This window comes from Aquarana catesbeiana, linkage group LG11 (assembly GCF_042186555.1).
Source record: "Aquarana catesbeiana isolate 2022-GZ linkage group LG11, ASM4218655v1, whole genome shotgun sequence".
In the NCBI taxonomy this organism is placed as follows: domain Eukaryota; kingdom Metazoa; phylum Chordata; class Amphibia; order Anura; family Ranidae; genus Aquarana; species Aquarana catesbeiana.
The window spans coordinates 121,951,890-121,974,094 of record NC_133334.1 but is presented as its reverse complement, the minus strand read 5'-3'; positions in this window follow the sequence as shown (position 1 = coordinate 121,974,094).

Genomic DNA, 22,205 nt, shown 5'->3' with positions numbered 1-22,205 from the left:
TTTCTGGCTTCAAATATCTGTGTGCTAAGTATACATTTTTTTCATTCACATAGGGGAGAAAAGACTCGGGACATCTGAGGACACCAGGGACCCCCCACCTCCTAAAGAAAAGCAAATCCCCACACCACAACCAGAAAATGTGGAGGAAGGAGAGGTTTATGACGTGGGCGAAATAGTGACCACAACAGGTGAGTGTCTGAGACCACAGCTTCAGGTAATAGATGGATGCCTGCGTATTTATAATACATGGTGTGTTTTTTAATTTTAGGTGATGTGGACGTGGTGGAAGAAGATTCGCATTTCACAAGTGTAAGTGCACACGTCCTCATCGGGGAGATCATGGTGTGCAATTGTGATTTACAAAAGATCAAGGAAGACATCAATGATGTGGAAAAAAGATTCAAAAACATCATTGATGTTTTAGGCAAAATCTAAAAAACCACAAAATTCTTCTAGTTTATTTTTATTTTTAGTATTTTCACACATTTTAAATATTTTTTAGAAAGCCAAATTTTGAAGATGCACACAGTGTGTCAACATGTGCTATCTGCCATCACGGGATATCAAGGTACGCGTTTTGGGGGTGCAACCCCTTCCTCGCAAATAAAGTAGATGAGAGGAAGGGGTTGCACCCCTGAAAAACATCCATTGATCCCCCATGATGAGAGCTAGCACACGTTGACATTAGGCATGGGATCAGGAGGGAAATCCCCATTTTGACTCTCAATTTGTGTGCATCTTCAAAATTTGGCTTTCACAGGGGTGACATCAATCCATCTAATGAAGGCAAGATCAACACAGTTTGGACATACTAATGTCTGATATTGCCTTCACTTTGTCATATTTGAACTTTGTAAGTTCCTGAGTTGAGTATTGTTTTATTGTTTTAAACATGCCTGTTTTAACACAAAAAAGGCTATTTATACTGTCAAAAACAAAAATGTTATTACTAAAATATGTTGGTTTGTTCAAAAAACATTTTCTAACGCACAGGGGCGTTGCTAGGTGGCAAAAAGACCAGGGGCTTCAGCCCGAAGTCCGATGTTGGCACCGATGGGGGGGTCGTGAGTGGTCATGGCACAGGGTTTTTTGGCTGAGCGCTGGGCTTGTGTGGCGGGGGGTAAGCTTACTTGCTGGTTGCTGCCTGGGGCTTAGCAGTGCCCATCAATTTTGACCACTAATCTCAACTACCTGACACACTGACCTACCTAACATACACTGACCTGACATACATACATACACCTACCTAACATACACTGACCTGACATACATACATACATACACCTACCTAACATACACTGACCTGACATACATACATACATACACCTACCTAACATACACTGACCTGACATACATACATACACTGACCTGACATACATACACCTACCTAACATACACTGACCTGACATACATACATACATACATACATACACCTACCTAACATACACTGACCTGACATACATACATACACCTACCTAACATACACTGACCTGACATACATACACTGACCTGACATACATACATACATACACCTACCTAACATACACTGACCTGACATACATACACTGACCTGACATACATACATACACCTACCTAACATACACTGACCTGACATACATACATACATACATACATACATACACCTACCTAACATACACTGACCTGACATACATACATACACCTACCTAACATACACTGACCTGACATACATACATACACCTACCTAACATACACTGACCTGACATACATACATACATACACCTACCTAACATACACTGACCTGACATACATACATACATACACCTACCTAACATACACTGACCTGACATACATACATACACTGACCTGACATACATACACCTACCTAACATACACTGACCTGACATACATACATACATACATACACCTACCTAACATACACTGACCTGACATACATACATACATACACCTACCTAACATACACTGACCTGACATACATACACTGACCTGACATACATACATACACCTACCTAACATACACTGACCTGACATACATACATACATACATACATACATACACCTACCTAACATACACTGACCTGACATACATACATTCACCTACCTAACATACACTGACCTGACATACATACATACACCTACCTAACATACACTGACCTGACATACATACATACACCTACCTAACATACACTGACCTGACATACATACATACACCTACCCAACATACACTGACCTGACATACATACATACATACACCTACCTAACATACACTGACCTGACATACATACATACATACATACACCTACCTAAATTACACTGACCTGACATACATACACTGACCTGACATACATACATACACCTACCTAACATACACTGACCTGACATACATACATACATACATACACCTACCTAACATACACTGACCTGACATACATACATACACCTACCTAACATACACTGACCTGACATACATACACCTAACATACACTGACCTACCTAACATACACTGACCTACCTAACATACACTGACCTACCTAACATACATACACCTACCTAACATACACTGACCTACCTAACATAACATGACATACATACACTGACCTCACCTACCTGACCAGGAGACAGACTTCATGTGTCCTGCAGTTCAGTTCAGCTGTAGTGTGCGGTGTGCAGCCCACGCATCATGTGGCACAGCAGGCAGCCAGAGGAGAGGAGAGGAGACTGCTTGAATTTCATCGCCTGGACCTTGGAGCTCCAGGCTTTGTCCTGCACGTAGATATACAAAGTAGAGCCTGCCTCCCAGTCCCAGCACGGCCAGCAGGCACAAGGCGGTATGGAGAAGACTCTTCTGCCTCCTGCTGCACACTCCGGTGCCCATGATCAGACACACCGAGATCCGGAGCTCTTCACTCTGCCATCCGCCCCCAGCACAGCTCCTCTTCAGGTTATCCTCATCCCCGCCTCCTCTACAATAATCGGTGCAGTCACTGGCAGTGGCACATCTCGCCAGATCGCTCCTCCGCTGCCCTGATCTATCTGAGCAGGGAGCGGGGATCTCAGTGATGTGGCGCGGCAGATTGTAATTCCCGCCTTCTGGAGCGTGCAGCGCCTATGATGGACGTCACACGTCCCGCGGTCCCAGCATTGGACCAGTGGGATGTCCATCATAGCTCCAGAAGGCGGGACCTGTATGTCATTCGGCCACACTCGGCCGCACTCGGATCAGATCGGTCACCGCTCGTCAGCGGCCGGCGGCGCTCGGAGCTAACAATTAAACGGTGCCTTCTTGACACTCGGGGCTTTTCGGGGACCAATTCGGGGGTTCAGCACCCCCTAGCCACCCCCTCCCGACGCCCCTGCTAACGCACATGTGAATGTGCACAGAGTAAAAAGTTTTCTACTCAACAATGTGTAGCTTCTTCTTTCAATGCTCAATATCATTTTTTGGACTAAGTTGGTGTTTACACTGAAATGGGGGTTATTTATTAAACGCAAATCCACTTTGCACTACAAGTGCACTTGCAGTGCAGTTTCAAGTGCAGTTTTAAGTGCAGTTTCAAGTGCACTTTTGCAGTGCACTTGTAGTGCAAAGTGGATTTTCCTTTAGTAAATAACTCCCACAGTGCTTTATAATTTGCCATAATCATGCTATTTTCGTGACTCTGCAAAATTCATTCATGGTGCTGAAAATGATGTATATTTTTAACAGTAATGCATTACATACATTAACAACAAAAACAAGGTGTGTGTGTGTAGCAGACCCACAACATAATAATAGTTCGCTGAAGAAGAGATTGTCACCTCATGTATCAAATAAATTATGTTTGCACTAGTGAAGAAAATGTAAAAAAAAAAAAGCCCATTGGAGAACCTAGGAGACAGCTAAAAGAAACACAAGCAGTAAATCAAAGAAAATATTATTTCAGTTTAAATTAAAAAAAAAAAAAATGTTAATGTTTATTAAACATTTTCTGGCATATCAATGACCCCCCTACCCGCAAAGTACTCCATATATTTTATACGGACCTCGCGTGCACTTTGGGGGGGCAAGCACTGAAAACCAGATATGAACCCAGAAGCACAAACTGAAGAGCAGTAACGATCGGAAAAGCACTAGGCTGAAAAGCGCGAATCATCTCTCACCAAACTTCTACTAACACGAGATTAGTAGAAGGAGCCCAAAGGGTGGCACACTTGGTATTGAACTTCCCTTTTCTAGTGCTGTCGTACGTGTTGTACATCACCGCGTTATTAACATTGGGAATTTCCGACAACATTTGTGTGACTGTGTGTATGCAAGACAAGTTTGAGCCAACATCTGTCAGAAAAAATCCATGGATTTTGTTGTCGGAATGTCCAATCATGTGTACACGGCATAAGGGTCCCTTTGACAAAGTTCAGACATACTTGTGTAAACTAAGAAATAGACAAGATTTAAAGCAACTCTCTTTCTTTCCAAACAAAATCCAAAGAATGGTCGCTGCAAAAACAGTCTGTGAATGCATCCCTTTCCCAAAGGTGGTGAGTCCAAACTTCTAAACTAAAGTCTTTAATCATGGAAATGAATCATTATCCATTATGAAGCCCCTACCAGGGGTGAATGCTTTGGTTAAGGAGGCACAGGTTTTGCTGAGTGTTTTTTTTTTTTTTTTTGCAATATAATCTGTGGGATAAAGATTATTGAGAAGAAAAATTCTGGTGGTGTATCTTTTGAATTACACTTTGGGTGCCTGGTTCCCGACTACACTTAATGGCTACTCCCACCAGCCATTACATGACTGCTGTGTCCTGCGTTGATGTTAGGAACTGGTGGAAGGAACCACAACATGAGACAGGGAATAGACACTTAAAATTCTGACACTGAATGGTGAAAACATAGTCAAATAAAGTGACAAAAAATAACTGTGTTTTTTATTTCTTATTTGGGCGGCACAGTGGCGCAGTGGGTAGCACTCTCGCCTAGCAGTAAGAAGGGTCGCTGGTTCGAATCCCGACCACGACACTACCTGCCTGGAGTTTGCATGTTCTCCCTGTGTCTGCGTGGGTTTCCTCCGGGTACTCCGGTTTCCTCCCACACTCCAAAGACATGCTGGTAGGTTAATTGGATCCTGTCTAAATTGGCCCTAGTATAGGTATGAATGTGAGTTAGGGACCTTAGATTGTAAGCTCCTTGAGGGTATAGGGACTGATGTGAATGTATAATATATATATGTAAAGCGCTGCGTAAATTGACGGCGCTATATAAGTACCTGAAATAAATAAATAAATAAAATTTCTGTTACAGGTATCTTGCCACAGAACAATCTTTTGATAATCTTTACTAAGATTTTTTTCCAGTTGGGCAAGTCAACAGCATGAATCATGGTCAATCGCACCTGTACTGAACAACAAAGTTATGAAGACACACACAGCCTCATATTGGACCAAAAACACTTAACTTTTTTTGGACAAGTTATTAATTCAAGAGGTAAGATTATCCACTATTGTATGCTTGCATTGTGGACTTACAATAGATAAGAACATGGATGTACAACTACAGATGCATAGTGAACATATGCTGATGTTCAATGCATATGGTGTGGATCTAGATTACTACATACATTAAGCATCCAAAATATTTCTGTACTTGTTCTTAACCCACCACCACCACCACTACAAAAAAAGAACTGAAGTGAGCATGTGCTAACAAAGCAACAGTTAAAAAAACACATATGTGCTGCCAGAGCAGCATGCAGGTATTATTTATTGGGACCTTGATTCCAGTCAGTAGCATATAGAATTGTACACACATACACATGGTTCTTGATCACAGTAAGCCCAGCTGTACATGGACACTGTGATACCTTCCACTTTTTTATGCTATTACTTCATATTACACACAGGTTTATTCCTACATGAGAAACAAAATGTAAAATTGTTAACAGCAGTCAGATAGGACAAAAACAGAAAATGACATTTTTATTTTAGGCATGTAACCTTTTAGCTGCCATTGGTCTGGATGATAGCACATTCGCGTCATAGCAAAATTCACTAGATGTATGCAATGGTTTGTGCCCAGGTGTCTTTGCACATCATAAGAGCGTTATAGATGCTAAGAGAATATATTGTGGTTTAGATGTGGTGGATGCATTCATTTTTTCAAGCACATTTTCATCAAGTACTGGAAAAATAACTTTCTCTTGTCAGAATTCCAGTGTCACTTCCTGTGAACTAAATTGATGTAAAACAATCTTGTTAGTTTTTCAAGCTAACTTTTGTGTACTACAAAACAACACGTATCTATTTAATCAGAAGAGCAGCCTAAAAGGAAAACCATGTGTCTCTTCATAGGCACACAGAATTGAGTGATCATAGTGAGGGTATCCACCCTAGTACATCTAATGGAATGTTACATTTGCATCAATAATGTTCATTAAACACATCAAACTGTGCACATATTATACAGTTAAACATGCTTGACAAAAATTGTAAACGATGTAAAGGATAAACCTAATTTTTTCTTGTGTATAAACGGCAATGGTGCCAGTGGCAAAAAATGCCATTAATAAAATGTTCTACTTTTGGTACTACACCCCTGTAAAGCTAGCCCACATTTTCCTAAATCAATTCCGGAAATGTTGGAGAAATTGTTATATGGTCACCTTTTTTTACATTTGGTGGGAATGTCCCTCCCTTATACAAGATGTTACTAATGTGTCTAATACACTTACTCCACAAATGGCTCTTTTCAGACTAGGCCTTTCCAATTGGCCCTGCACGACTGCACGATAGCTGCACGACTTTCCATTGCCCGGCTATGGAAACAAACCCATCCACCCACTTTATGTATCACCATTGACATCCTCAATGAACACCTGGGCATGGAATATCTCTTCTCCAAAAATCATTTGAAAATTTACAAATTTCAGAACCAATGGCAGTACTGGCTTCTGGACCCCAGAGCCGACACCTACTCTTAAACTACACACCACTTATAATTCCCCCCTGGAACGAATAGAGCCATTCAGAAAAATGTTCCTTATACCGCATCACACCGGTTTATACCCTTTAGCACTACTTTGCTTCCCCTCTGTTTCCCCCTCTCTCTTCCTATCCCTCCCTAGGATAACCCATATGTGCATATTATTCTAAATTGCTGACCATTCCTTTTTTTATAATTGTATTTTTATAAAATTTTTAAAAGAAAATATACAATCTTGTTACACATTGTACATCGCACTGGTAATAACAACGCAATGTTAACATACATATTGAGATAAAAAGAAAAGGTAATTGTAAACCAATGATGTCCATGGATACAGGACACAGGAGTGGACTGTATCACTTCTTATCAGTATGTAAAACAGGTAACTCGTGGATATATATTAAAACTCAAAAGCAGTCACAAAACCACAGGACTTCTAAGAAGGGTATGGCATAAGCATTAGAGATAGCAATAAGGGATCAGTCAGTGTATAGAGAGAAAAAAAAAAGAAGGAAGGAGTGCATACATGCAAGAATAGTAAGAAATTAATATTACTTAGGGCGTGTTGTTTGGCAGAGGTGACCCAAATTTCAATTGATCCCAAGGTTCCCAAGTTTTATTAAATTGAAAGATGGAATCGTGTACGGAGAAACTCCATCCTTCGAATTTCAGCCACCAGACGTAAGAATCTGGACCAGCACAGTGGAATAAGCCTTTTGATGGCTAATAAAATATAGGAGATTAGCCGATTCTTTCTTTTGTTTGTGTTTGAAAGGGGAAGACTCAGCAAACAGTTCAAGGGATCCAACGGGAGGAACACATCCACTACCTTCTGTATGATGTACACTCACATCACGCCAAAAGGGTTGTATCAGAGAACACTGCCAAAAAATGTGAAATAAAGAACCCGTATCGGTTCCGCAACGCCAACAGCGCGGCGAGCCCGAGGGGTCAAATTTATGAACTACATCTGGAGACCTGTACCAGAACATAAGGATCTTAATGGATGTCTCTCTCTGGGTTACACATTTAGAAGACTTAAAAATAGAGGACCAAATCTTGTCCACACATTTTTACCATGATAGGTCGGCTCAGTATATGGGACCATCTTCTCATATAATGATGTGTGGTCTCCTCAAGGGGAGTCGATTCATGGAGGATACGGTAGATATACGAAATTAAGTGTAATTTGGTGCGGACCCTGTGCACATAGGTATTCAAAAGGAGTAGGTATGTCAAGGGTCAGAGTTGAGGATTTAGAGCGAAAGAAGTGTTTTACCTGCGTATAGAAATGGAAGAAATAGGGGGGGGTATACCAAATTTCTCACATAAAGTGTTTGAAGCTATGTAATTTTCGTGTAATGGGGTGGACTAGGTTTTGGAGCTGAAAAAGGGATGCGGTGAGCCATGGGAAGACCCTACCCAGGGACAAGCTATCTGGTATGAGCGGATTAAATAGCACGTTAGCAAGAGGAGAACATGGCGAAGCGAGGGAGTCGTTTTTGAGACACTTACGCCAAATGGTTAAGGTAAAAGCCATTGTAACAGTGCATTGGCGTTTGTATATGGGATCCAGGGAAGGGGGGGCACCCCAAACCAGAGAACATGGGTGAACCGGGTATAGCACTCCCTTTTCAATAGCAGTCCATTGATTAGATGCATGTAAAGAGGACCACAATGCGATAGCCCTCAAGTGTGTGGTGTAGTAATATTTAGTGATGTCCGGAGCTCAAAGACCTCCCCTGGATCTCAGAGAAAATACTACCGAACCTGCAATGCGGTGGGCTTTGCCGTTCCATATGAATTTTAAGAAATTCCTCTGAAGTGCTTTCATTTGAGAGGAGGGTAAGACAATTGGTAATGTCTCAAAGTGATAAAGTAACCTGGGTAGAATAGACATTTTGAGGACATTGATCCTGCCTAATAGGGATAGAGGATATTTTGTCCAAGTCGATAGAGATTTATTAATGTCTAAAATCAAAGGAGGAAAATTTGCAGAGTAAAGCGAGTAGGATGGGGTAAGTAAGACACCTAAATATTTAAGAGAGGTAGTGCACCATTTATAAGGGTACAAGTCTTTAAGCTGAGATAGCAGAGGCGGAGGAATATGTATGGGAAAGGCTTCAGTTTTGGAAGTGTTAACTTTGTAACTGGAGATGGCACCAAAGGAGGTCAGTAGTTTGTGTAAGGAAGGGAGAGATATCAGCGGATTGGTAATAGTTAACAGAATGTTGTCTGCAAAGAGTGATAATTTATATTCTCCCTGTCGCATCACCACCCCACAAACATCCGCATGAGTACGGATGGACTTGGCCAGGGGTTCCAGACACAGGATAAAAAGTAAGGGTGATAAAGGACATCCCTGCCAAGTCCCGTTAGTCATGGGGAAACCAGGCAACAGGAGGGACGACATCTGTACTTGAGCCGTGACAGTGGAGTAAAGAGCCTCTAAAGCTTTTAAGAAAGGGCCATTAAAACCATATGTTTTTAAGGTGGCAAACATATAAGGCTAATTCAGCCTATCAAAAGCCTTCTGGTGTCTAAACTTAAGATTAGTGCCGAGCGGGAAGACCTGTCAAGAAGATCTATTAGATCTATTGTACGGCGGGTATTATCCCCCGCATGTCTGCCCGGCACAAAACCCACCTGGTCCCTATGAATCAGTTTGGGGATAAGCTTGGATAATCTGGACGTGAGGATTTTGGTAAATATTTTATAGTCCGAATTTAGAAGGGCTATGGGTCTGTAGTTATCTGGGATAGAGGGGTCCTTACCAGGTTTCGGAATAACTGAGATGAATGAGTGAGAGAAATGTGGGAGTGGGGGCGTACCTTTAAGCAGAGAGTCATATAGAGTTAACATGTGTGGGGAGAGAACGTCAAAGAAAGTTTTGTAATAAAAATAAGATAGACCATCAGGACCAGGTGACTTATGTATTGGGAGATTCTTAACCACAGCCAGGAGCTCCTCAGCCGTTATTGGCATGTTCAAACTATCTAGATCTGTCGCAGACAATGTCGGTAGCTTTATATTAGAAAAGAAGGATTCAAATTTTTCCTGGGTGAAATTAAAATTATTCTCTGGAGTCAAGCAGTTATACAATTTGCTATAGAATTTACCAAAAATCTTGGACATCTCATGGGGGCAGTGCATTCTAGATCCGTCTGCTTGCTGGAGGAAGTCAGGAAACAAGCTAAATGGTCGTGGGCACAGTTTTTTTACTAACATCCTATCAGGTTTATTAGAGTATTCGTAAAATTTCTGTTTTGTCCATAATAGGGACCTAGCTGTTTTTTTTTAACTTTATCAGTTTAATTCTTTCTCTGAGAGAGGTGACTGCGCAGTTTCCCCACTGTGGGTGCACACAGCAGCCTACGCTCAGCGGCTATCAGAGCAGATGTCAGGGACTGTATGAGTCCATCCCTATCTCTCTTCAACCGAGAGTTTTCAGCAATGCAAGTACCACAAAACACAGCCTTGTGTGCCTCCCACAGCGTAAAAAAACTTACATACTGATCCTGTGTTAAGTTGAAAATAATCTCTTAGACTTTTCTCTGTGATAGAACGGGAGACCTCAGACTGTAAGAGATGATCGTTTAAACGCCAATGACAGGATTTGGGATATGTCTTGTAGAGTGTTAGATCCAAGATTATGGGCGCATGGTCCGACCATGTAAAAGGGAGAATGTCAGACTCAACCTCATAGGGGATAAGTGGGGCTGAGATGAAAAAGTGATCAAGACGTTAGTACATCTTATGTGTCAGAGAATAGAACGTGAACTTTTTGGCAGAGGGATGTTTTATCCTCCATGAATCGAATAGCCGACGTGATCTAATACATCAACGAAAGGCAGCAGCTTGGGATATACTCTTTTTGGAAGGTACATTACTGAGGAGGGTTTGTCTATCTCTAATGGGTGACATAATCAGATTGAAATCCCCGCCAATAACCATAAAAGGTTGTGAGTAATATTGGGAGAGACAAAAAGTTTGTTAAGGAAATCAATCTGGCCTGTATTAGGGGCATATAGATTAACCAGAGTAAAAGAAGTGGACATAAATTCACAATCTAAAACAAGGAATCTTCCGTGGGGATCAATGTGAAAATTTTTGACCTTAATAGGACATGACTTCCTTATTAATATGGCTACTCCTGCCTTGCCCGTGGAATCAGAGGCAAGGAAGGAGGTGGGGAAAAACTTTGAGGCAAATTTAAATGAACCTCCCGCTCGGAAATGTGTTTCCTGTATCATTACCATGTCAGCGCCAGAAGCCCTAAAGTCTTTTAGGGCCATCCAGCGCTTGCTAATAGAACCTAAACTCTTCACATTGTATGATAAGATCCTCAAGGCCTATTCAGATAGGCTAGTGTGAGAATAGTGAATGGGATAAGGTGTATAATATTGGTTACATGAAAATAAACATAATGCTGTTTATGAGTGTTACCAGTACTCGTTAGTCCTCGGTATCTGGGTATGAAAATACATAACCTGTGGTGGGACTGCTCCAGAATAAAGGAGAAAGAATAAGGCAATTTCAACTTATAGAGTAAATCTATGAACATGGACATAGGAATAAAGAATATCAACAAACACAACACCAAACAAAAGAGAAAAAAAATAAAAGTTGTCAAAAACCTGAGAACATAATACTTCACAGGAAGCCTTGGATATAATCCAAGACCTGACAGGGGCGTGCACGGACTTCCATCAGGAGACTCTAGATGGAGTGAATGGAGGGCCAGCTGCTCACCTTGTGAACTCGGTAACATGCAGTATGAGATCGACATTGAAAAATCTGTTTACAATGAAAGGAAGATGTCAGCAAATAAACAGAAACATTTTGTCATCTAAGACGTTAATACCCCTAATGGAAAAATCTCATGGGGTGAGAAAAAAAAAGGACTACTCCGAACAGGGAACAGAGTGAGCACCATACTTTGTGAACCAGTAGAACAAGTTTGTTTCATTTAAGCCATAAGGAAACAAAACCACAAAAGGCATTGAGGTGTGGATCCAAAAAAGGAAAAATAGGAAAAACAAAAACACACCAAAAAAACAATAAAAAGTTCAAGGAGGTTGTTTAGAGGAACGTAGACGTTGAGGTGTAGAGAGGTGTTCCTTGGATTTGCCTCGTACAGGGGTTCAGATGCTGCTGGGAGTGTTTGGAGGTATGCGAACCTGGGCGGCAGGAGGTATCAGATCTTCTTCCGGAAGTGGAGGCAGGCCGAGATTTTTAAGGAAGGCATCCGCTTCCTGCAGTTCACGCAGGGTAAACTGGGTTCCGTTTTTAGACACAGCAAGGCTAAAAGGGAAGCCCCAGTAGTATGGGATCTTATGATGTTGTAAGTAAGAAGTAATTGGACGTAGGTTCCTTCTTTTAGCAAGGGTGATGGGCGAAAAATCACTAAAGATTTGTAATTTCGCACCCTTGTACATAATTTGGGATTTGTTACGTGTGGTCAGAATTAGTGCCTCTTCACTTTCAAAATAATTAAACCTCACTACGACATCCCTTGGTCTGGCTCCTGAAGGGGGTTTTGGGCCCAGGGACTGGTGCGCTCTATCCAGGCACCAGTCTATGTCCACAATTGTGGGGGCCAGGTTGTTAAAAAGGCCCAAAAGGTATGAACGCAGGTCGGGGTCTCTCACTGTCTCCGGAATTCCCCTAAAGCGTAAGATCTGTCGTCTCTCTCTGTTGTCCAAATCCTCCTGTTGCCGTTGTAGCTGGGAAACTGAGAGACAGAGATTTTGGTTTTCCTCTTCTATGGCCTGAACATAGCTTATCAGCTCATCAAATTAATTTTCAAGAGTGTCCGTACGTTCCCCAATCTGGGTTATTTCCCCCCTCAATTCCACGGCCAATTTGCTCACCTCCACCGAGACATTGAATGTGATTTGTTGAAGTAAAAGCTGTAGTTTAGTGTCCAGGATATCAGGAGTGAGAGTCTCAGGCGAGGGTGGTGAATTAGGAACTTGGGTCTGAGTATTATCTAATGGAGGATTCACTGGATCTTCTGTATCCAAGGATGGATCCATTATGGCGAAGGGGTTCGCTGAGGGGTTCAGGGGTGCAGGTTGCGACCTAGTAACAGAGCGTTCCATATTTAGACCCTCGCGCAACCCAAATTGTGGTTTGTAGTAACGTTGCTGCTGGCCAACTTTGCCCATGAGGTGCTCATGGAATATGGTGGTCAATCAGGCTTACCTCCATAGCTAATTGTGTTTAAAGAAGCATCTCAGAGGTCTCAGTGAGCAGGTGAGGGCCCCGAATTCAATTAAGCGACATCCTCCATAAGAGTAGAATCAGGCTCTACAAACTGGGTGTCATCACTAATCAGTGTCCCCATATACCAGTATTGCAGAGACACGGGACTGGTAGAGCAGCAGTGATGGGGCACAACTGATGGCTCAATGAAGGTGATATTATGCTGTTGGGGTACAGATTGTGGCAGTGGGAGGACAGCACTACGTTGCTGGGGGACAGAGTGTTGATGCAAAGATTGCATCCCGTACAATAAGTTACAGTGTGGCAATAAGTAGCAGGCAAGCCCCAAGAGTCCAGTGAGGGGATGAGAGCTGTTGGGATGATAGACTGCCTGTTCTAGGCCCGGCCCCCAACAGAACACAGCCACTATGAGGGTGGAGGCACTGGGAAGGAAGGACAGGACCACAGGTGCCCAGATGGTGACACAAAAAGGACAGGAGAATAAGTCCAGGACTTAGATTATGGTGCAGGGAGAGTGCCACCGCTATGCTGAGGCAAAGTACCTGGTCCTGGAGGCTCTGTCCTGGTTAGTAGGCCGCAAGATGGCGGAGGGCCGCGGGGTTCCGGAACCGGCCTCCGTGGAGCTCTCAACATCTGCTCGGGTCCTCTTACAGTGTGGTCTCCTCCCAGGGATGTCCGATGTACGTGTGTGGCGATCTGTTGCCTCTCCTCCTGTGGATCGCGGCACCGGGGCCCAGGGATGCAAGAGGCACAGTAGGCCTCAAGATGGCAATGGGTAGCTGTCTTGTAGGCCCGGCTGCGGACCTGGATACACCCGATCAGCCAGCCAACCACCGCAATTCCCGCTGGAGATAAGGTAGATGCTGCCTGGGGATAGCTGGGGAGAGTTCAGAGACTCCCCCACAGCTGGTAGCCGCAGGATGGCTGTGGATTGTCTTAGGCTCTGCAGAGCTTCTCTGGAGCATGTCTTGCTCCTTCAACAGCCAAACACGCCCCCCCATATAGTCGATATCTACATGCTAACCACATATGCTTTTTCCTTTTTCTTTTTAGATGTATATTTTATTATTACGCATGTTATAGTATGGAGAGGGCCTTCCCCTCTTCAATTGCCTTTTTCTTCCTCAATAAAGATTATTGAAACAAAAAAATGCCATTAATATACAAATTCAATATGTGGCTTAAGGATGAAATACGTTTCTTAGCCAGTGTCAAGGAAATGAGTGAACAAGTTACAATCAATATACTGTGATATCAGAAAAAGTCTTTAAGGCAGGCCCTACATGGTTTGAATCTCAGCCCGTTCATCAGGAACAGGCAGAGATTCGAACCACGTATGGTCAGGCTGAATGTACCAAGTTGATCGATCGATCAACTTGGGTACAACCAGTATGCTGGGTTTTACCTGCAATTATCGCTAGCGGCTATTATAGCCGCTAGCAATATTCACTGTCTTCACCCAGCAGAGATAGCTTCCCCCACTCCCCCGCCGGGAGAAGACAATGACCCGTCAGGTGGGATTCCCCTATCAACACTGTGGTTGCAGAAAAGAAATTTAATCTGTGTATGGCTGGCCTACGTCTTCACTGGTGCTGTGAAAGTGATGAATCACTCCCGTGATGAACCATAAATCCAGATACACCAACATTGTGCACATTAAAGCAGCTTTCCAGAGCTACAGTATATGACCCTCATGTATAGAATGGTCAACGGTGCTTTAGATGTCAAATGACACACGTTGAGAACAGCTATAGTACTCTTCAGCTATGAGTAAGCGCTCCGCAGAGCGTAAAACGCGTTAGCTGATTATCTGTACATTCTATCCATGGTGCTTTGTACATGATTTGTTCCTGATTTTACAATAAAGAAATTTCGTTGGATTATATTCTCCTGGTGTGCGGCTGTCCGGACTTTTTTCTTCCCTCACAATATAGTACTCTTCAGGTCACAGGGAAAATCCTCCAGCGTTATTGTGCAATATACGATATTTCGGAAAAATCAAATACTGGAGATAGCAATTAGTGTATTGGCTGCCTGGCCAACATCCAAGATGGTGTCCATGCATTCTAGCTCCGCCCAGATAGTACATGTGTATTTAAAGTGACAAGAAATTGTGCCAAAAATTATTAGATTGTGTTGAGATAAGCTTCCCCTTTAAAAGTGAATAAACCACTCAAATTAATTTAATAGTTAGTAAAGAAAGATGTGGCGCTAACTCAGAACTAATTAATGTGTGTGTGATCACAAGTTGAACATAAGTTCGGGTGTTTGCCCATTCTGCGAATTTGGAACATTATGGGACGTTTGTGGCAAATTAGAGTGCCACGGAATGGCCCATAATGCACTGCAAGATTGGCGTCCTATGATTGGCCAAAACATGCACCTGACATGCATGCTTTGGGTAATCACAGCGCTCTGCTGAGAGAGCCATAATTGGCCGAAGGCAGAGTGCCTTTGGCCAATCATGGCTCAGGGAGCGAAGTCCATGCCCCACACTATGTAAGGCTGCTTAGATAGTGGCCGTACATAGTGTAATAAATAAGAGCAGCAAAATGACATTTCTAAAGGAAAAAATTGAATATAATGTCATGTTGTTGGGGCAAGGGCCTCATCCCCACAACCCTTGTCCGATGGTTGAGGGAGTCCGTGGGTGGGGGGCTTATCGGGCTCACAGATCCCAGCCCCTCCCATATGTGAATGGGTATCGGGCACATTGTACCCCTACTCATTCACCAAAAAAAGTGTCAAAAAAGTAAAAAATGATAGGAGACAGGTTTGGACAATTCCTTTATTTAAAAAAAAAAGTGTCTGGCGAAGTCCATCCATCTTCAATCAAGGCGCCGACAATTCTGAGAAAAAAAAAGAAAAAACTCTGCCTTGATGGGAGGCGTCCTAGCGACTGCCGTGTTTTTGCTTTGACAGCTCTTATATAGGCAAGGGCGGGGCCACCTGGTGACGTAAATGTGTGACCCCGCCCCCTCTGACATCACGTAACATCACATCAGAAGGGGCGGAGTCACCCGGTTATGTCACCGGGTAGCCCTGCCTTTGATTATATAAGAGCTGTCATCGTGAAAAGGCTGCAGTCGTGGGACTCCTCCCATCAAGGCAGGGTTATTTAGTTTTTGTTTATTTTTAGTCCGTCGGAGCTGTGATTGAAGATAGATTTACATCGCGGGACACTTTTTTTTTATAAAGGAACTGTCAAAAACTGTCTCCTGTCCTTTTTACTTTTTTGACACTTTTTTTGGTGAATGGGTAGAGGTACAATGTACCCTAGATCTATTCACATAGGGGGCCGGAATCTGGGGACCCCCTTGTTAAAGGGGACTTCCAGATTCCAATAAGCACCCACCCGCAGACCCCCACAACCACCGGACAAGGTGTTTAGGGGGACCCCAAAGCACCCTCCCCATGTTGAGGGCATGTGGCCTGTTACATTCCAGGAGGGGGGGCGCTTTCTCCCCCCCCTTGGATAAGGTGCTGGTATGGATTTTGGGGGGACCCCCATGCCATTTTTTAAAAAATTTTGGCACAGGGTTAATATTCATACCAGACCCAAAGGGCCTGGTATTGGACTGGGTGGGGGAACCCACGCCACTTTTTTCAATGATTTTTATCTATATGGGATCCAACAATACATTACAGCCACAAGCAGTTTTAAATTACATTTTTTCCTTTGCTGTGGTACTGTTATATAATGTAATGTCCTCCACCACACATGTGCATGAGAAATTCAAACTCACCAGGGTCAAAAATAGTAAAAACCTTGGAGCTATGATGGATTTCTTATAACCAACACCATGTGTAGAGATGATCCCATTTCCTTTTTTTCCTTTAGCAGTAGTCAGGCAATATGGCTCTGAGAAAACATAAAGGACATATGTGAAGCTTCCTGATGAGGCTCCAACCCCTGGGCTGTGGAACGCACGCCGCGGCAGCTAGGATGGCATGCAGGTTCACTTTGTGCTGTACATGTTGGTTCTAACATATAGCAAGTTTAAATGTAAGTAGGCATTGCTAGATTTACCAGCCTTTTCCTATTTTGAAGAGCTTGTTGCGCAATGATCTCCTTTATGTTTTCTCCGAGACATATGGTCTAACTACTGCTAAAGGAAAAAAAGAAAAGGGATCATGTCTACACATTGTGTTGGTTATAAGAAATCCATCATAGCACCATGGTTTTTACTATTTTTGGCTCTAGTGAGTTTGAATTTTTCAGGCACGTGTATGGTGAAGCATCACTTGGAGGACATTACATTATATATATTTTGTGCTTTTTCCTTTTAAATCATGGTGATTGGACTTTTTCTTTGTGAAGATTTATTTATTTTTAATTCTTTTTATTAGTTTTATAGCATAGAAAACATGCAACAGTTAGGCTGTGTCAACGTAACACAAGCCCTTATGATGGCCGCACAGGGCCCAAAAAGTACAGTGAGATAAACCGAAACCCCACTGATAAACATAGTTCAACTGACCCTACTTGCCTCCCTTCTGCCCCCCCCCACCCCAACCCCTTGTCACAGCTCTACCAAGGCTTGCATTTGCCCTGTATTTCTGGTCATAAGGAAAGAGAAAGCTTGTATTCACCACATTTACATTTAGTAAATAAAGCATAGCTGTTACCAATCCTAAAACAGAATGGGGCCAGTAGCTGGTGATAATATGGGATGAGTCTGGTCAGGAGTGTACCTATCTCCAAAATTGGGACACCTCGCAGTGCGTTCATATATTAGCAATTTGACTCACTGATCAACCCACCGTGTCGGTAGAGCTATACCAAGCCTGCCACACTTTAGAAAACTTCTGTTCACATCCCCTAGCTATGTAAGTGGCCTTGTAGAAGGGCATCATATAGTTCACCAATCCTTTCTAGAATACCAAGTCCGAGGCCTCCTGCTTCTTCCATTTCAGAAGTATGGCCTTTATTCCGTAGAAGAATAATATGTTCAGAAGAGTCCTAAGAGCTCTAGAGGGCACCACATCTTCAAACAAGCCCAGTAGACAGACCCTGATAGTAGTGGTCATCGGTATCACCAGAAGCTCAGAAATACACAACGTGAACGCAGACCAAAACCGCTGGTCCTGGATCAGAGTGCATTTCCAGAAGATGTGGTCCGCATCAGCAGGTAAGTGGGAGCATCTCCACCACTCCGCTGAAACTGAGGGAAAGATCTTGGCCAACCTAGGTGGTGTGAAATAGCTCCTATGCAGAAATTGAAAGCAAATTAATTTGTCCTTGGCTGATACCAGGTGTTTAAAAGGGTGGGTCCACATGTCATCCTATTTCTCCCCCTGCACATCTGCTATCTCCGAAGCCCACTTGTCTCTACATCTAGTCAGAGTCTGTGGTGTCCTTTTGAATCATTTTTTGTAGGTCACTGAAAGGGGTTTGACCAGCTCCTCATCCATTATTAGGGATCCTAATTCTGACGGTATGGATTATATTTTCACAACCTTAAACTGCTCCTGGAAGGCATGCCACACTTGAAAGTATCTAAATAGGTAAGAGTTAGGTATGTCATGCCTTGCCTTCAATTGTGCAAAGGTCAACAAGTCCCCATAACAAGTAATGTTCTTTAAGATTTTTTTATTCCTTTAATCGCCCAGATCATAGGATTCGGAAATTGTATAGAAGTTGGGTAAGGTGGGGTTCATCTACAACAGGGTAGAGGGGGAAATACCCAAATAACTGGGACATGCAAGTTTCACCGCCATGTCCCATGGTAGCTTTCATAGTTAGGGTAAGTGGGAGATCTGATCAAGTTCCCCTGTAAAGAGCCAAGCACAGGCTTTCATAGCATCCCAGAAGTGCTACCTCCAAAACTGTGGCAGAGTCCTCATCATCCACCACCAACCACCGGTGGGCAAACAGCAATTGGCCTGATATATAGTACTTTTGCCAGTCAGGCAGGGCAAGTCCCCTCCATCTCCGGGTTCCTGAAGCACTTTAATGCCTATCCTTGGGGGTTTGGGCACCCACAGAAAGAAGCTGACTATGCCATCTAGTTTTTTAAAATAGGATTTTGGTACCCACATTGGCGCATGCCGCAGTAAATACAGAATGACTGGGAGCATCTTCCTTTTAAGTAGATTGATCCTATCTAATAATAATAACGGTAACTTTGCCCAAGCCTGTGTTTTGTAATTAAGGAGGGTTAGTAGTGGAAGCAAATTAAGGGAGAAATAATCCTGAACCTTAGCAGTAATTTTCACCTCCAGATATTTAATTGAGGACACCCATTGCAGTGGGAGGTCTGGGCCCCACTTTAGCTCCCTCATCTATGGGAAGAATGGATGACTTGCCCCAGTTTACCCTCAACCCTGAGAAGGAAGTAAATGCATCCATAATATTCAGCGCTGCCTGCAGGGAAGCACCCAGGTTCTTCAGAAACAGAAGCAAGTTGTCTGTATAGAGTGCAAGGGATTAATTTATCATGCCCACCCTTGTGGCCCCCACCTCCCCGGACAAACGAAGGGTGAACGCTATAGTTTCCATTGCTAGTGCAAACAGGAATGGGGAAAGTGGGTACCCCTGCCTAATGCCCCTGCCTACGTAAAAAAATGTTGACACTGAAAATCCCAGTTTAATTGCTATCCAGGTGTGTTTATAGAGCATGGATATCCATTTCCTATATGTGCCCAAATCCCATGTGGACCAAGACCTTGTGTAGTTTGAGTCTCAAGTGAGGACAGCTGTCAATGGGTGAAAAGTCTTCTTGGGTTTGTGTCTGTGGATTTCCCCAGTATGGATCCCGCTTGATTAATGTTTACTATAGAGGTGATGACCTTCGCTAACTTGGTCACTAGCACTTTAGTTAGGATTTTTAGGTCCATATTTAAAAAAGTGCTATGGGCCTGTATTATGTGCATTCCACCAGGTCTTTTCCGGGTTCAAGAGGAGAATCCTGTAGCATAGACATTGGGAGCATGTCATTAGCCAGACAGAATTCCAGGAGCAGTTCAAGTCTGGGAGGCAGCTGTGCTACATGTACCTTATAAAAATCAGCCGGAAAGCCATCCAGACCAGGGGATTTGTGAGGAGGGAAAGCAAATATGGCATTTTCTATCTCGTTGGTGGTGATTTTGGCATCCAAGGTGGTTCTATCAACCTCTGACAGCCGTGGGAGTGAAAAAAACCCCAATAGGGAATCTAAAGCGGGTTCTGGTCGTCCCAAACATCTTCCATTTTAGGATTATGGAGGTCACTGTGCTCTTAGGAACCTTAAGTGCAGCAGAAATTTTTTTGTAACCAGATTTATGCCTTGCCACAATTCTGTCTCTGAGCTCTTCAGGCAGTTCCTTTGACCTCATGATTCTCATTTGCTCTGACATGCACTGTGAGCTGTAAGGTCTTATATAGACAAGTGTGTGGCTTTCCTAATCAAGTCCAATCAGTATAATCAAACACAGCTGGACTGAAGGTGTATAACCACCTCAAGGATGATCAGAAGAAATGGACAGCACCTGAGTTAAATATATGAGTGTCACAGCAAAGGGTCTGAATACTTAGGATGTGTTTTTCTGTCAATATGGGGTGCTGTGTGTACATTACTGAGGAAAAAAAATGAACTTAAATGATTTTAGCAAATGGCTACAATATAACAAAGAGTGAACAATTTAAGGGGGTCTGAGTACTTTCCGTCCCCACTGTAGGTGCAAATTGGGCCACCCTAGCCAGGATGTCATACAGTAACTGTACCTGAAAAGGAGGAGGTAAGTAAATATGAATCAACAGTAATTTATGATAACAAAGATCAATAATCACCACCACATATCTTCCCTCTGGGTCAGAGATCACCTGGTGGATTGTGCACGGGATAGTTTTGCTGATAAGAATAGGGATACCCCTAGCAAATGTAGAGTAGTGTGAAGGGTTCTCTGCATCCACGGCCTACGGAGTGCAATAATATTCTTCCAATCCAGGTGAGTCTCTTAGTGGAGAACGACGTGTGGCTTAGACTGCTTTAAGTATTCAAACACTGCAGCTCTTTTATATTTGTTATGCATGCCCCTGATATTCCGGGACAACATTTTTACCATATCAGCCATTATCTCTCAGTACATTAAAGTATACCCCCTTGTAAACAGTAGTTTAGGCATAACTGGAGAATGACCCCTGTAAACCGTGGGGCCATACCTTCTAGGCTTTGCAACCATTATTAAAGAACCATGGAGAGCAGTGACAAGTAAGATTCCCCTTCTGCTTTTTTACCAACAACCTAAGTAAAAAACCCCAATATACAATACAAGTCTGGTATATAGCTTAATCCCAAAAAACAACAAAAAAACATCAGTGAGGTCCATTCGTTGCAAACACAAGTTCGGCAGCTCTATTGATAATCCTTAGTTTCCACTGGGCGCTCTGTATAGTAGGATCCTGGAGCCAACAGGATCACGTAAAGGTGTAGGAAGGAAAAATTAGAGTAGCAGCGAACAATAACTGGAGATGGTCGCCCTCTAGTGGTACACTTAGCCAAACGCCCATAGACAAAGAACTGCACAATCTACGCCATGGGAATAAGGGAGAATAAAGTGGCTGTATGGGAACTGATAACTGCAGTGCATCCCAACCCCAGATTGTTCCAAAGCTCCATCCGATGATTGATGAGTGTTCCCGCTCCACGTGGTAATGGTAGAGCCCAGTAACAGGCAACAATTAATTGGGATGTAAGATCTTCCATATTGCAAAAGAAACCAGGAAATCAGAAACTTGGTGTAAGAGAAAAAGTGAAACTAAATAAGAACAATGATGCCATCTAGTGGTGAGAAGTGTAGTAGTCTCAAAGTAAGTACTGGGTATGCAATAATCACTTGCAGTTGCAGGATGAGACATCCAACTAAAAATGGCACTTCAGAGAGAACATTAGGCACTCGTATTGCAGCATAACGGCTGTTTCAATGTAAACCATGAAAGGACTAGTAGATAGTTTGGTTGCAGCCAGCTATAGCTCTTTGTCTAGCCAATCACTTGCTTCCTCTGGAGATTCGAAGAACTTCACAGTTCCTTTAA